This window comes from Petaurus breviceps, unplaced genomic scaffold (assembly GCF_028583685.1).
Source record: "Petaurus breviceps papuanus isolate PSGF00001 unplaced genomic scaffold, PetGlider_PUasm1.0 90686, whole genome shotgun sequence".
NCBI classification, from domain to species: domain Eukaryota; kingdom Metazoa; phylum Chordata; class Mammalia; order Diprotodontia; family Petauridae; genus Petaurus; species Petaurus breviceps.
Genome location: NW_027187309.1, coordinates 2,355,767 through 2,371,724, shown reverse-complemented (window position 1 = coordinate 2,371,724; position 15,958 = coordinate 2,355,767). Strand labels below are relative to the sequence as shown.

Here is a 15,958-nt window from a genome sequence, read left to right as displayed (position 1 = left end):
TCTCTCTCTCTCTCTCTCTCTCTCTCTCTCTCTCTCTCTCTCTCTCATTCATTCATTCATTATTTTGAGAATAAGAAACTCTCCTCAAACCAAAGCCTTTGGGAAGTCCAAACTGTCTTCACGTAGTTTATTTCACTCCTGTCTCTCTAACCGTCTAGCTGGGCATGCCCAGGAAGACCTGGGAAGAGAGAATGGAGGAAGGCAGTTTTCTCTCTACATCTGTCTCCCTCCACTGCCCCTCTTCAGCCCTGTTTCTGAAACGGACCAAAAAAACATCCTTGACCCAGGCCCGGTGAATTCAATCACTTACAGCCCCTTACCTCACTCACATAGCCCTTCCATGACGGTCCTTTCCCTGACAGCCACAGCTCTCCAGCCACCATCCCCACCCAGACATGTGGTCCGCTGTCCAGAGGGACTTGTGTTCACGTTCGACCATAGCATCCTTGCATCTTCAAGTCCTGGTCCTAGCGTTCTCAGCCTGAAGAGCTAAACTGTCAACCTGTAGGCAGTTTAAGGGCAGAGGGAGTGGAACAGATACATCAGGCGCCCCCGTGCTTAACAACCATTCACATATCCAGATGGATTGGTGCAATGGGGGAGGTAGAACTTTCCCCCAGCTGGGTACACACCATGCAAATGGCTGAATTGCCTTCCTCCACTCTTTGACGACTGTGTGATGCACTTGGGGTCAGATGTTTAGATTAAAGGGGGCTGGGAATTCCTTTGTTTAATTCCACCTACTTACTGTACACACAGCAGTGAGAAGCCTGCATGCATTTCACTTCCAAGGCTTCACACACACCCACTCACCCATTTATCCTCATTATACTCTTTTGTTCCATTTAACCCTCTCTGGATACAACTGAAATTTTTTCTTAAGATTTTAGAGACCATTAGAGAACATTGCAGATTTGTTCTTCTTATAGCATAATATGCTGAATGTGAACTGGATGATATTTAGATTCTGTGTCATAAAAGCTTTTAAGTAATAGAGAATTAGCAACATGACAGGGTGGAAAGTCAGCTGGATTCAGAGGACCTGAGTTCAAATTTGATCTCTGCCTTTGCTACCCAGATGACCCTGGACAAGTCATTTCACCTCTCTGGACCTCAGTTTTCTCATCTACAAAATGTAAGGAACAGACTAAATGACCTCTAATGTCCCTTTGAGTTCTAAATAAGAGATCCTGAAAAAATATGGGTATATGAATAAATAAAATTTCAAGTATTATTTTGGAAGTTTGAGACAGATGGTAGTACAAATCTAGTAATTATCTTGTTACAGGATCTAGGGAAAAATTTAAGTAGCAAGCAAGAGCCAGCATAGAGTAATATATAACACCAGGGACTTAGAGCCAGGAATCACACCTCAAATACTTATTAGCTGAGTGACCCTGAGCAAGTAACTCGCTACTCTCAGTCTCAGTTTCCTTATATGTAAAATGAGGACAATGTACTTATATAGCACTTATATAGCTGTTATGAGGATCAAATGATATCATGCATATAAAGGATTTAATAAACTTTAAAGTGAGATATTGTCAACAGCATCATCTTTGAAAAAAGTGTTGTATAATACAGAGCCTCTGCAACTACTAAAATTTTAAATAAGAAGGAGCCCAGGAGTGCAGAAGGACCTCAGCAATAGTTAGCACCCTTCTACCATGGCCCCAAAAAGTGAGATTCCTGAAAAAGTTGCAGTTCAGAATGATGTTAGGTTCTCTAATACCTTTTTATTGTAGGCCACTGCTGCTTCCTGTATGTATTCTATTTCAATGAAAACTGGAGCACATTTGTTGATTGTTATTCTTAACCATTTTTGTGGTTTTCTAATGACTAGTTTCCCATAGTCACAGTAAACCATCTCTTGATTCTTTGGGAGCATGTGTGTGTGAGTGTGTGTGTGTATTTGCCATTCATGATATATTTTTTTTATAAGCAATCGGGGTTAAGTAACTTGCTCAAGGTTACACGGCCAGTTATTATTTCTGGGTGTGGTGCTGAGTATCTGAGCCCCGACCCGATCCAGGTCATCCCAACACTGGAGCAAGTGCTCTCACTCGCTGAGCCACCTGGTCGCCCCGGTTCATGATATTTTTTAAGCAATTACCTCCCAAGCTTGCCCAAGTTCAATATTCTGTTCCTTCAGAACAGCCCCATCCCATGAAAAAGCTTAAGTTCTATAAACTCAGATCTTCAGTCATCTTTCTAAGCACAGACTTTCTTGACCTGGGGTCTACAAGTCCCACATGGGTCCATGGATAGATTTCAGAGGGTCTGTGAATATAGATCAGAAAAATTACATTTTTATTTCAAATAAAAAGGCATCATTGATTTCCTTTGTAATCCTAAGTATGTTATTTTATGCATTTAAAAATATTTTTCTAAGAAAGGGACCATAGAATTTATCAGACTGCCAAGGAAGTCCATAATACAAAAAAAGGTTAGGAATCATTGATGTAGATCTAAGTCTTTTACCATAAAAATGTCAGATAGCTATAGTAAAAGTATGGGTTTGTTGATGTTGGTTTTAGTGGAAGGAGTGGAGAAGGGATTGACTTGCATAAAACTTTGATTCTTCTCTTTCCAGCCCTAGTTTCTTTCATTCATACCCTTAACTACTTCTGGGTGGGTAATGGAGGGGACAGGGAGGGAAATAGGGTCAGAATATTCCTTGTTTCTCATTGCTACTTCCAGACTCTCCCTCTAACACCATCATTCAATAAACTTTTCTCTTCTGAGATTCATTCAATCTATATTTACTACTCAATCAAGATTCTGGTTGCTTTTCTCTACAGACACCCAGAATACTTTCCTTCCTTTCTCAATGAGTGTAGCTCCACCCCTAGTCCAGCCCTCTTATTCAGGACCTTCAACATATTTGCTGATATTCCCTAGAAATCCTAACTTTCCAGGTCTTCAATTTACTCATTTCCCATGACCTACCCTACCTCACCTACACAGAGATGGTTATCTTCTTGATCTTGACATGACCAGCTACTTCCATATTCTATTTCCATGTTCATGAGCTCTGAAATTCTTTTATCTGATCAAAACCTTTTCTCGTTGCATTTTTTCCTATACCTTATGACTCTTAACCCTGTTCTTTTTTCTCATCATGACCTCCAATCTCTCCAATCAGTCAATAAACATTTATTAAGCACCTACTTTGTGCCAGGCACTATGCTAAACTGTGGGAATAAAAAAAAATCAGCAAGACAGTGCTTGCTTTCAAGGAGCTTGTAATTCCCACAGCTTAGTTCTTTCCCAGGCCATTTCCTTTGCACTGGCTACACTCTTGTCCCTCCTTTAGCTTTCTTCCTGGGTTAACCCATTCAACTGTTCATTATTCTATGCTCTCTAGGCCCTTCTGCCCTTATCGCATAGCTTATCTTGCCCTATCAAACACCAATCTTACATCATACCCTGTGATCCAGTGACACTGGCCTCCTTGAACATGACACTCATCTTTTGACTGAGTGAGTAACTTGCTGGCTGTCCTATATCCTTCCTTATTATCTTTACTGTATTCAAGTCTCAGCTAAAGTGCTACCTTTTTCAAGGAGCCTTTTCCAATCTTCCTTTGATGTTAGTGCCTTCCTTTACACTACCTCTGATTTATCCTGTATCTATCTTGTTTGCATGTAGTTACCTCCATTAGATTGTGAACTCCTTGAAAGCAAGGACTGGGGTTTTGTTTTGTTTTGTTTTTGCCTTTTTTATATCTCCAAATACTTAGCACAATGTTTAGCACATAGTAGATACTTAATAAATGCTAGTTGACTGACAGATACCTTCCATCCTGTGCCTTCTCTTTTTCTTTCTTCCTTTCTTTCTTTCTTCCTTCCTTTCTTTCTTTCTTTCTTTCTTTCTTTCTTTCTTTCTTTCTTTCTTTCTTTCTTTCTTTCTTTCTTTCTTTCTTTCTTTCTTTCTTTCTTTCTCTCTCTCTCTCTCCCTCTCCCTCTCTCCCTCTCTCCCTCTCTCCCTCTCTCCCTCTCTCTCTCTCTCTCTCTCTCTCTCTCTCTCTCTCTCTCTCTCTCTCTTTTTCTTTTGCTTTTTGGAGGGGAGAGGGCAGGTCAATTGGGGTTAACTGATTTGCCCAAGGTTACATGGCTGGTAAGTGTGTCAAGTGTCTGAGGCCGGATTTGAACTCAGGTCCTCCTGACTCCACGGCTGGTGCTCTATTCACTGCACCACCTAGCCACCCCCTGTGCCTTCTTTCTTATTCATATGATGCTGAGCAAAAAGAGAAAGTCATAAACCCATGCTAAGTGGGTCCAGTATGAATTTATATTACATAATCTCAACTGAGCTGTCATTACATGTTCTTTTTTTTACACCTCCCTAATTGATTTACTATCTATTCACCACAGTGGCTTTCCCAAACCTTTTTATCCCTCTCTAAATCTCTCCTGGCTCCCCCTCTCCTAACCCTCTCAACTCAGATCCTTGCCTAGTATTGAGATGCTTCACTAAGAAATCCCTCTTCTACTCTAATCATCTCACATCACTCAGATGCTGTGATTGCCTCTTTTACCCCTTCACACATGATTTGTCCCTTCTCTTGCAAAGGCAAACCCCTCTACATGCACAAATGATCCAATTCCACCCTGTCTTTTCCAGTAGATTGGCCCCTCTATCATCTCTACTCTCTCACTTATCTTCAATCTATCCCTGTTTACTGGCTGCTTTCCTATTGCCAACAAACATACCCATATCTCTCCATCCTTAAAAAAAAAACCTCATTTGATCCATCTCTCCCCATTATCTATCATTCTATATCTCTCCTAACTTTTGCAGCTAAAATCTTTGAGAAGGCCATCTACAGTTGGTGCCTCTACTTCTTTTCCCCTTGCTCTTTTCTTAACTCTTCATTTTGGCTTTTAACTTCACTATTCAAAAAAAAAATCCCAAACCCCAAACTCCAAAATTACTAATGATTTCTTAATTGAAAAATCAAATAATTTTTTCTCAATTTTCATCCTTCCTGCCCTCTCTGTAGCTTTTGACACTGTTAGTCACCCTCTCTTCCTTGATAGTATCTTCTAATTTTTCATAACACCACTCTAACCTCCAATATCGCTAACCTGCAGTATCTTGCCTCTCATACTCAACTACCATAGGTCCAGGGTCTACTGCCACAATTCAGAGGTTCCCCATAATTCCCCGCTTCGCTGACCCATCTGAGAAAAGAAGCAACAAGTCAGCCTGTTGAGTGCTCAGAAGCCATCCGCCATACCAGAAGAGCTCTCTCCCAGACCAATATTACAGAAACTTCACCCATCCATGAGTCAAAAAAATGCTTCATGTGAAAAACATCTTCTGGGCCTGCCATCCCCATTCATCTTCAAATGAACTGAAGGAATTAGGCCAAGTCTGAGTTTAATCAGTCCTTGAAGACCCAATTACCAATTTTATTTTTACTAACCCTGAAGCCTGAATTATCTTGATGGTTCAGCTTCTTCCCTAGCATTGGGGAGAGAATAGATTGATGCTGACCAATGTCATAGTGGATGGTTGGAGCCCCAAACAACTGATACTTCTCCATTAAATATTTATAACACTCCTACCTCTTCTTTTCCCTAGCTATTTCCCCTTCCCCTCCTCACTCTCTAAGCTCCATCCTTTCAGCCAGGTCTCCCCAATCCCTATCCACCTCTTCCTTCCCCTTCCATTGAGTCTTCCAGTGTTCCCGTTCCATCATTAACAAGCTTCCTTTGACCCCAGTCCTCTTTTCACTTCCTTACTTTTATCTTCTTGACATTGTATCTTCTCCAAAACTATGCTTTCCTTCTCTCATGTCCCACCCCCAGCAAAATAGACTGGGAGGAGAAATAGGCATCCTCTCTGATTCTCTCTTCCAGGCCCTCCTCTTGCTACCTTCATGCAGTAGCACTTCTTTTGAAATTCACTCCTTTCATCTATATCGTACAGACCACAGTTGTGGCATTCTGTTGACCTCTAGGTTACTCGCCCATCTTTCTCATAGAGTTCAATTCCTTGTTCAATCTTTCTTCCTAGCCCAAAATTTATCTTCATAGTCAGACATTTCAGTATGCATGTTGATAACCTCAAAAAAAATCTTGGCCTTCCAGTTCATTGGCTTCTTCAACTTCTATGATCTATATTTTCATTCTAATTCAGTCACCCACAGGGATGCTTATAACCTAATCTCACATCACTCATAACGGGCACTTCCATTATCCTGAATTCTGGAATTTCTCTCAACATAACCTCCTATCCTTCCACCTCTTTCTATTCTGTTTCACTCCTACTAAACCTATTCTCCATTTTTGCCATGACTTCCACCCTCTCAGGGAGCCATTTCCTATAATAAAGTAGAAAAAATGAGAGGAAGAAAATTTAAAAGCTCAGCAAAATTAATCAACATATCCAAAAAGTCTGACATCATATGCAATGTTTTACATCCAGAGAATCCCATTTCTGCAAAGCAGCCAGATTAGAAATATTTTCATATTTGTTCTTTGGGGCCAAGTTCAGTCACTTTAATTTTTACAGCATTCAGTTTTCATTGTTCTGTTTGCATACATTTTAGAATTAAATTTTATGAATATATGTTGTTTTCTCTCAATAAAATTTAAGCTACTAAAAAAAGAGAAAGTGTTAGGGAATTATAAGGAATTGGGACAATTGGAGCAGCAAGTGGTAGTGGGAATTGAGTGAACCACACTGACTTTATCTTGTGACTCAATACTGGATTTAGATCAGTTCCCTTTCTTTTCAATTATGGGTCTAGTCCAATTTCTGTCTTGTTAGAAAGCTTCATTCAATTGTGGGAATTAGGAGAAAATCTTATTACTTTGTTTGAATTTAGGCTTGCATGACTAGGAAATTGGACCATTTCTACCTGCTACTTAGAGATCCTTAACTAAGGACCTAGGTTATGCTGACCTGAAACTCAGTCATATCCAAACATTTGATGCTAGCAATTTTCTCACAATGATACAGGCAACCCATATCTCTTATCTGAAAACTGGCCTTGTCCTGATTAATCAGTTATTGTTTCCATGTTCCTTTGTATACAGACACTTAGGGAGAGTGAGGCACCTCTTTTTCTGAATTCAGAGAATTGTATCTATTCACATGGCCCCTTTTAACTAGAAAAGCCCTTAATCTTTCATCCAATTAGAAATCAGATCACCTAATGTTGTACCCTCTCCTTTTAATTAATTGGCCTTATTTTATTAATTGTTTTTAATGCATAAAAGTCTATCTCCCCCCATATTCAAGGTCCAGTCCTAAACTGAGAACATCTGGTTCTGGATTGTTGGGCAATTGCCTTGCATTGTTTAATAAATGGATATGCTTGGAAGATCAAACCTTTGTTTCTTCAGTCACTCATCTTTCACCTGCCACACTTTTTGGATTTTACTGAATAGGATGGGGAGGGGGCAGGGAGGAGAGAGGATATCATCAAATCTGTCTTTTAGAAAAATCAGTTTGACAGCTGAGTGAAGGATCTATTGGAGCAAGTAGAGACTTGAGGCAAGAACAATAACTAGTAAGCTATTGTAATAGCCCAAGCTTGAGGAGATGAAAGCCTTCACCAGGGTGGTTGCAGTGTCAGATGAGAAAAGAGTTAGGGAGCATCTGAAAGATGTTACAGAGGTAGAAAGACAAGACTTGACAACTATATTAGATAATGGGGAGGAGGGTGACTGAAGAGTCCAGAATGATATGTAGGTTGTAAGCCTAGGTGACTGGAAGAATGATATTATGCTTAACAGGAATAGGGAAGTTATGAGAGGGGAAGGCTTGGGGAGAGACAGTGATTTCAGTTTTGGCCATGTTAAGTTTTAGATGCCTGTAGGCCATCTAGTTCAAGATGTCTAAAAGGCAGATGGAGATTTGAGTCTAAAGTCAGGATAAAGGTTAGGGCTGGACAAGTAGATCTGAGCATCATTTGCCTAGAGAGGATAATTGAATCCATGGGAATGGAGCTCACCAAGTGAAATAGTTTAGAGGGAGAAGAAATAGTGCCAAGGACAGAGCCTTGGAAGGAAGAAGGCATTTATCATGTACCTACTACATGCCAGTACTATGCTAAGTGCTTTACAAATATTATCTCATTTGATTCTCACAACAACCCTGAGAAGTAGGTGCTTTTGTTATCCACATTTTACAGTTGAGGAAACTGAGGGAAATAGCAGTTAAGTGACTTATCCAGAATCACACAATTACTAAGTGACTGAGGCTGAATTAGGGTCTCCTAAATGAGATTAATTTGTATTTAAAAGCAATATCTCTTACAAAACACACAGGAAAAACTAAATAGATGAAAACTGCCCATTGTCCAAACAATGACATGCATCTAGATAGTCTTTAAATGAGTTAGTAAAAGATTACATATATCTGGAGAAAGCATTGCAGATAGACTTTTAGAGGCCTAGAATTTAATAGGAAGAAGAGAGGGTCCTGAATTACATTTGGGAAATATGATGGGCTTTTAGTGAACCCAGTTTGCTTTCTAGCACCAAAGCTCATCATTTTGACATAAATGTTTTCCTGGTGATGTATAGTTATACATCTTATAACATCATCATTTTGGAATATTAAAGTTATAGATAATCAAAAGGTGAATGAAAAGATATGTATAGAAGAATCGGGGAGAATTCAATTGATGATATGTTTAAGAAGCCCAAGGGCTTCACTGGTACCCACAAAATATAAAGGGACTTAGAGGGAGTCCTCTAGCATACTGGCTATATGCAGCCGCTAGGTGGCATGGAGATAAAGTGCCAGGCCTGAAGTCAGCAAGAACTGAATTCAAAACTGGCCTCAGACACTTTTTAAATGTGACCCTGGGAAAGTCACTTAATTGCTGTCTGCCTCAGTTTCCTCAAGTGTAAAATGAGGATAATAACAGCACCTAATGAGGATCAAATTTGTAAAGTACTTAGCACAGTTACTGGCACATAATAAATAAGCATTAATAAATGCTTTTTCTTTCTTTTCTTCCTCTTTTGCAGGATAGCTACAATGCACAAAGATAAATAGCAAGAGACAGAAATCCACAAGAAACAAAATCTCTTGGGCCTGGAATGTTCACCATCTTTAACTGCACCTCTTGGAACCTCTAGCTCCCCCTTCAAGACTCAGCTCAAGTACCTTCTCCTTCAATGGGTCTTTCTGGATTCTTCCAGTTGTTTATGTTTCTTCCCCTCAACCCCATCCCCATGCTTTTGTATATATGTTGCATATATCCTGTATTTACCTCTCTGTGAATATTTTCTGTCTTCCCTGTAGAATGTAAATTACTTAAGTTCAGGAAGTTTCTCTCTTCTGAATTTTCATCCTTAGGACACCATGCAACATTTGGCACATAGTCATACCTTGTTAATTAATTGATTTGTTGATTAGTTTCCTGGGACTCTTTTATTTACCATCTCTGACTTGGAGCAAGTCACTTATAAAATCTATGGATATTAATTTCCTTAACTTTAAAATGAGAGGTTTGAACTAAATGACCAGTAAGGACCTTCTTAGTTTTAAATCCAATGTTACAAGTTGCCTCAAGACTTATGGGTACAGATGGATTTGATGGGGCATAGATCTATTCAGGGAAATCTCCTGCCTGGGAGAAACTGCTTAAAAATTACTTAAAATCTGAATGCATTAGGGAGTGGTTCCAAAATTTTTTTACAGTTGCAACATTCTATTATTGTTCATTTGATTTCACAACATTCTGCTGGCCTCACCCACTGAAAAAAAAGAGAGAGAAGAGTAAGGGGAATTGCTTTGTGACATGTTTAATTCTTGAAGGAAAATTAATCTTGTTCTGAGAACTTTTTGAAAACTTAATGATACCCCTTGAAAATGTTAAGAGGCATAAAACCAGTGTGTAGGCATTCATTACTTAGAAATAAGTCCCAAGTTACAAAAACACTGTATTCCTAATGCCTGTCTATGGTTATACATACTACCATACTGTATGAGAAGTTTCTAGGCCAAAACCTCACAGGTGGCTTTCTTAGGGCTAGATACAACTAAGTCAAACCTTCCTTAGAGTTATAGCTCATAGATCATAAATCTGGATGGGACCTCAGAGGCCATGTAGTCTAACCATCTTGTTTTACAGGTCAGGAAACTAAAGCCCAGGAAGGTTTAATGATCAAGATAGTAGTGTAAAATGTGGGACTTCAACCCAGGTCCTCTGCTTCCAAAGAAAGCGCCCTTTTCAGTGTTTAGGTTCTTAGTGGTAAGCTAGTAGATGAGTCCTTTTGTAGATAAACAATCGATGCAATTTGGAAACATGGGTCAAGGCTGACAGAGACTTTTCAAAGGCTTTCCTTCACGAGTGAACATATTTTATTCAACTATGATATATAATGTACCTAAAATAGAGACCCTAGGCTCCAGTCTATATCCACTCAAAATGATGTCTATAAGCCCTCTTTGGTGTGTTACCTCTTCCTTAGTCAGCTGGAGGAAACAATTAGTTCAAAACAAAGGCATTTAAAAAAATAGCACAGTCACAAGTTTTGCAGCAGAATATTCTTTACATTCTTTTGACAAACATAAGTATTGAATTACCATCAAGAGTTAAATAAAGGAGGAAGTTTAGGATTAGAAATCAAAATTTTGTTCATGATTCTGCTGCTCTCCACCAGTAATAAAGCATACATTTATGTAACACTTACTTACTTACATTTTCACACATTCTAACCTTCCAGTAAAGTGTAAAATCCTCAAGGGCAAATACTATTTTGTTTATTCTCCTTTATTCCCAGCACCCATCACAGTGCCCTCTTTATATGTGCCTTTTGGATTGGATGAGTTGAGATTAATGAGACATTTTCCTTGGAACAACCCTGTGAGTTCAGTAATATGAGCATTATTATGCACAGGTTACAAGTTAGGAAACTGAGGCACAAAGATATTGAGGACTTGCCAAAGGATCTATATTTAGACCTGGAAGGGACTTTAGAGGCCACCAAATCCAATCCATCATCTGATAGGTTAGGAAACTGAGGTATAAAGAGACTAAATGATTTAGGATTATGTAATTATTAAGTCAGATTTTCTAACTCCAGGTTCGATGTGCTTTCTGTTTTATTATATTGCTTTTTTAAAATCACCATATCAAAGTAATAATTTTTATGAAAATAACCTAGAGTTGTCTGTGTGAACAGACACTCAGAGGAAATTATGTTCTGGTTCAATTCCGTTTTGGGAATGTACAAGTTTGATACTAAGCATACCTGCTTGATGATAATTATACTATGATTTGCTATATCATTCACTTGTGTGTTGGAAAATCAAGTGCTTTCCCATGCCCTTGCAGTAACCTCAGTTCACCAGAGTGCAGCCCAGCTAGAATTTCTCCCCTGGCCCAGTATTTCCCAACATTGCTTAAGAACTAGTGTTGTTCAGTTAGACAATGCACTGTCAAAATGCAGCTTCTTTGATTTTAACTGCTGAAAGTGAGTTGGAAAAAAATATTTCCATTGAATATGATCTGCAAATGAATGGCTTGCCAAAAATAACTCACATATCCCAACAACATGGATTAACCTCTTTCCTGCTACTTTGTGGTATTAAAAGGCTATAATTTGCAAGGTCTCCAGGAAACAACTTTTTTTAAAAAAGAAAGTGCAAATAGTCAAATCTTGGGTGGTTGTTCTGTTTAAAAATTAACTTTCCAACATATGGGTATCTTTATTTTGTATTTATATAGGTGTTGGACTCTGATTAGCACACTATCATCTCCTTGAGCCAAGCTCACAGTTTTTCCTCTAAACAACCATAAGAATTCAGTCAGTTCTTTTTGCTTACAAAGAAATTAACTATAAAGGACACAGCTGCAACTGGGCTCCAGTGAACTTAGTATGTACCCCATCCCCAGGCTACAGGCTTCCTCTGCTACGCCCAACAACAGAGGTTGTTTTGGCCCCTTGTGAGGATTGTGATGGGAAAGTAGAATCAGGAAGGAAAGAATATTGTGGGTGGGCTTACCCTCAAAGTTTGATCTCGGTCCTGCACTCCCCCCACATATCTTGTTTCCATCCTCCCTAAACATAATTCTTCTTATGCTATACTTTATCCCTACAATAGGTCTTTCTCATCTTCTCCAGAAAGTTGCACTGGACTCTTAGCACTTTTAACCAAGATAGTACTTCTTGTGCCTGAGTATCAGGAATAATATAGATAGGGTTTGGTGGTGATGCAAAGAAAGTACAGAAGGAAATTCTGGTAATTCTGAACTCAGAAGATATTTTGCCTAGAGAAGACTCAAAGGGGAAATGATAACCACCTTCACATATTTGAAGGATTGTCAAATAGAAAAAGGATTGACTTTTCAAATAGAAAAAGGACAAAGAGCACTGGGCAAAAACTGTAGAGATACATATATGGCTTGCTATAGCAAATGGATGGAGCACTAGGCTAGGAGTAACTAAGATCTGAGTTCAAATCCAACCTTAGACACTTACAAGCTGTGTGAACTTGTGCAGTTACTTAAACTCTCAGCCTCAGTTTCTCCTTACCTATAATGATAGTTATACTCAATGACCTCTAAGATCCTTCCAACTCTAAATCTATGATTCTATGACCTTCTAATAATTAGAGCTGGCCAAACAAGGTGAGGCTGACTACCTCTAGACGTAGGAGTCTCTCCTCACACTGGAAGTCTTCAAATAGAGGTTTGATGAGATTTTTTGAGGTGGTTCATGTCTAGGTATGGGTTGGGTTAGATGGCATCTGGACTCCCTTTTAATTCTGAAATTTTGTGCGATTCCTCCTTTTCAAGGCAAGCTTTGAGGAGTTACAGAGTAACCAGAATAAAATAAAACAGTTGTGGTATTTATTCAGGTATTACACTCATTTTCCAAACAGCCTACCGACAACCTACCCATCAATCAATAAATCAACAAGCATCTATTAAGTGTCTTTTATTGTTGTTGTTGTTCAGTTGCTTCAGTTATGTCTGACTCTTCATGACCCCATTTGAGTTTTTCTTGGCAAAGATACAGGCGTGGTTTGCCATTTCCTTCTCCAGCCCATTTTACAGATTAGGAAACTGAGGCAAATAGGATTTAATGACTTTTCCAGGATCAGACAGTAAGTGTATGAGATCAGAGTTGAACTCAGGTCTTCCTGACTCCAGGTCCAGCTTTTTATCCATTGCAGCACCTAATTAAGTGCCTACAATAGCTTACTTAAAGAAGGAAATTCCACAGTTTTTTTTTTCCTACTCTTACTTCTACCCACTACTCTCACTTCCATTGAGTAGCCGTTGTCAGCAGCCATAGGAATAAAAGAATCAAAGTAAATATCTCTGGGCTACTCTGAGGCCAGCCTACACACAAAGCAGGTATATAATATGGGCAAATAGCTGAAAATAATGTGTTTTGTCATTAATTACTATAGAAATGTAAATAAGTTTTCTAAAATCTAATGAGGCACTGATATTGATCCCTGAGATCAAGTGCTCACTGTCAGTGAAGCAGCATTAACATATCACTCCCTAAACATACCTTTGAAAAATAATATCAAGAAAACAGTAATCAACAATTGTAGAACAATGTGGGAGAGAGGTCTAATTAACTTCCTTCATTTTAATTCAATAGCTATATTTCTAAAAATTTGAGTAAATTTAAATATGTATTAATTAAATTATATTCTAAATATACCAAAGGAATTCCCTTTTAAAAAGTATCTTAGGTTAATCCTACTTTGAAGCCTTTTGTCAGTGAATAGGAATGTCCTTGGGCAACACTCAACCTCTCTGGGCCTCATTTTTGTGATCTATAAAACAGGTGAATTGGATTCAATGATCTCTAAGGTCCAGCCCCACATCTATGATCTTACCATCTTTCATATAAATCTGGATTTTCCTATATTTGCTTAAAATAAGATCGATCTGAACATACTGATGATACTGAGGGGCTTTTATTCCACTTTTCTCCCCTGGGATATTTCATAAGAACTTGAACTAGACAGAATTTCAGTATTAACATGTCCAATCTCCTCACTTTACAGATAAGAAACTGAAACCCAGATAGAAGTAGTATGACGAAAGTCACTGTGGTAATAACTAGTAGAACTAAGATTCTTATTCAGGTCTTCTGATTCTTCTGAAAGAGTTGAAATCCTTTTAGGATATACATGCACAGAACTAAAGAAAAATTTTACCCCTTCTAGGCAATCTGGAAATAATTTGTGAATATCTGATGGCCTGGGAAGTTAAGAAGTCTCAGGTTTGATTCTTGCCTCTGTCCTGAGCCCCTCTGCCTCATCCAACTCCCTAGGATTCAAGCATTGTCACTCCTGAATTCCCCCCAGCTGAAAAGATCCTTTCCTCTTCTTTCCTTCTATCTTAACAGAATAATTTAAGAGGGTGATAATTTGAGCTAATTAACACTAACAACTTCTTTCAATTCCTATGAACAAATTACACTTGAGTCCACCAATCAAGAAATTTGAATATTCAAACAAGGATAGTAATGCTTAGAAAATTGAAGGGGGGAAAAGGAAACAAAGAAAGAGTTAATGATGAATAAAGTCTAAAGAAATTGAGAAATCTCAGAGTCACCAATCCACATGATGAAGGAAAACAAGCAAATAATTTTAGGTCCAGTTGAACAATACTCACTGAACAGCAATACCTGATATTTTGCTTCACTTACTTGAATGAGCCCTGTGTCCTCTCGGTCTTTCAGTCGGCCCCATTGAAAATCCTTCTCTGTTTCTGTATAAAAGTTCCTTCTTCACTTTTCTAGATTACAACTCTTGATTCTTCAGTTCTTCTTCAAAGCACCAGTGTCACGAGGTCACTAAACATGAGCTCCATTGTTCTTGAACTGAGCTTCAACAAAACTTGTCTCGTGTTGGTCTTAAAGTTATATTACCCCCTTGCATTTGGGGGTACCATTCTGTATAACATCCTATTACACCATGGCCAAGTTTGTCCTTATTGAAGGAAATCCTGCCCTTTTATTTATAGATCTATGCTTTGAACTTATGAAATAGAACTCACTTGAAGAACTTTACCTACTGGCAATTAGAATTAAATGGGCCACTTTAAAGACAGAGATGCTCAAATGAATTGTCCAAAATAATGAACATCTGACTTTGTAGACTGTGAGTAAAATGCCTCTAAATTTATATCAATTCCCTGGTATTGCTTTGGGGAGGGGCAGCTTTTGTTGTTCAGTTATTGTTTTCAGTCTTTCTGTTGATTTGCCTTTGTTCAGTTGGCTTGATTCCAAACATTACAATTATGCTATTCTTACTTAGCCTAGAGTTCTACAGCAGGAATTTTCCATTCCGTTATAACTCTATGTGATTCTCTAATACTAATCATCAGAGTTACCACATATCCTGTTAATTATTTTATATTTACCCAATTGTCCTAAATTGTCCTCGTTGCTGCATCCTTAACTATTTTTGTGGAAGGGAAGGGGGTTGTAGATTATCTGACCTGGCCTGGACTAGCCTCTGTAGAACAGAGGCAAGGCAAGGAAGTCCACTTACAACTGTTATTGGGTCTGATTTTTATCAACCTAATGTGCTAAACCATTGCGACTTTGTTGGATATTGACTCTGTTATCCAACTTATTACCTTTTGTTATATCTAAATATCTGATAATTATGCCATTTAGGAGTTTATTCAAGCCAGTGATGAAAATCAAAAACTATAGATCCTTGAGGGATTCCAGTGGAGGTCTCCTTCTCAGCTGAACCATTAATGACTGTTGTTTGTATCTCACCATTCCACATGTCCAAAGGCACCTAACTGTATTAGGGTCTAGCTCAGATTTCTTCTTCTCATCTACAAGACTAGCATGAAAGACTTTTCAAATGCTTTGTTAAAAACCTTGGGAAACGATACCTGCATCATTCTCCTCATATACCAGTCTGTTTACTTGTCAAAATAGGAAATTAACTGTTCTAGAAGAATTTTACTGATGCTTTGTGATAACTTGTTCCTTTT

General features: G+C 38.5%; 1 protein-coding gene across 2 annotated transcripts in view; it reads right to left on the bottom strand.

Moving 5' to 3' along the window:
• The window catches only part of KBTBD11 (kelch repeat and BTB domain containing 11), a 59,996-nt gene extending 44,886 nt beyond the window's left edge, over positions 1-15,110 (bottom strand). The window contains exon 1 of one of the 2 annotated variants that reach the window (XM_069065404.1): positions 14,652-15,110. The gene's annotated coding sequence lies outside the window, so the exon portion shown is untranslated. Of the gene's footprint in view, positions 1-320; positions 751-14,651 lie in introns of those variants that run through there. The other variant, XM_069065402.1, reaches the window with a different exon arrangement.
• Between the last annotated feature and the right edge of the window lie 848 nt (positions 15,111-15,958).